Source organism: Eriocheir sinensis, unplaced genomic scaffold, assembly GCF_024679095.1.
Source record: "Eriocheir sinensis breed Jianghai 21 unplaced genomic scaffold, ASM2467909v1 Scaffold38, whole genome shotgun sequence".
Classification (NCBI taxonomy): domain Eukaryota; kingdom Metazoa; phylum Arthropoda; class Malacostraca; order Decapoda; family Varunidae; genus Eriocheir; species Eriocheir sinensis.
In genome coordinates, this window is record NW_026111698.1 from 553,315 (window position 1) to 555,356 (window position 2,042).

The following is a 2,042-nucleotide window of genomic DNA, read 5'->3' on the forward strand; positions in this document are numbered from 1 at the left end:
ATAAAATAACGCATTTTTTATAAAATTATATATACCAAAATACACATAAAATATTTGTATTTGTATTAAAATAAATATACAAAATGCACATACAATCAGGTAAATTTGTATTTAAATAGATATGCAAAAAACATATAAAACAATGTAATTTTGTTTCAAAATATATATACGAATACACATAAAATAACATAGATTTCCATAAATATATATATATATATATATATATATATATATATATATATATATATATATATATATATATATATATATATATATATATATATATATATATATATATATATATATATACAAAATACAAATAAAATTAAGTAAATACGAATCAAAATGTATACAAAATACACATAAAATAATGTAAATTGTATAAATAAAATAAACAAAATACTAATAAGAGAATGTATTTGTATAAATATAAATATACAAATGCACATAAAATAACGTAAATTTGTACAAAACTATATACAAAAATACACAGAAGTAATTAAATTTGTATGAAAATAGATATACAAAATACAATAAAATCAGCTAAATTTGACTTGAAATATATATACAAAAATACATTTTCAACAAATACACATATAATAACGTAAATTTGTAAAAAATATATAAACAAAATACACATTAAGTAATGTAAATACGTATAAAATAAATATTTACAAAATACACCAATAATCAAGTCATTCGTATCAAAATAAATAAACAAAAACTAATTAAATAATGTAAATTTGTATGAGAAAACATATACAAAATACACATAAAATAACGTTTTAAGTTTCTATAAAATATATGTACAAAATGCACATAAAATTAGTTTGCATAAAAATATATACAAAACACACATTAGATAATGTAAATGAGTATAAAAATATGTATACAAAATACCTATGAAATGATCTAAATTCGTATCGAGTTAAATTAAGAAAATACCAATAAAATAATGTAATTTTGGATGAAAATATATATAGAAAACACACATAAAATAACCTAAATACAATTACAAATATACACATTCAATAATTTAAAATTAAATGAAATAAATATACAAAATAAACATAAAATATGGTAAATTTGTAATGAAATATATGTAAAAATACACATAAAATAATATAAATTTGTATGAAAATATATATACAAATACATATAAAATAACATAAATTTGTATAAAATTTGTATCAAAATATATATAATACATACAAAATAAAATAACGTAAATTTTTACAAAAATGTATATATAAAATACTCATAAAATATTTTAAATACGTAGAAAAATATATATACAAAATACACATAAAATAATGTAAATTCGTAAAAATAAATACAATAAAATTCAATAAAAGAATGTATATTTAGGAAAATATATATACAAAAAACAAATAAATAGCTAAAATTTGTATAAAATATATACAAAATACACAAAATAATTTAAATTTGTTTGAAAATAGATATGCAAAATACTCATAAAGTTAGGCAAATTTGTATTGAAATACATATACAAATTTCGAATAAAATAATGTAAATTTGTATGAAAATATATAAACAAATACATATAAAATCACGTAAATTTGGATAAAATATATATATACAAAATATACATTAAATATTTTAAATATGTATAAAATATAATATATTATATATATTTTATTGATATTTGCGTTATTTATGTGTATTTTGTATATGTTTTATAGAAATTTACATTATTTTATTGGTATTCTGTCTATTTATTTTGATACGAATTACATGATTATTTGTGTATTTTTACATTTTTATACGTATTTACATTATTTAATGTATTTTGTTTATATATTTTGATACAAATTTACATTATTTATGTATTTTGTATATATATTTCAATTCAAATTTAGCTTTTTTATGTGTATTTTGTATAACTCTTTATTTTAATACAAAATCAAATATTTTATGTTTTTCCTATATATATTTTATAAAAAATGCGTTATTTTATTTTGTATTTTCTTAATTTTCATACAAATTTGCATTATTTATTAATATTTTCTGTATTTATTTTG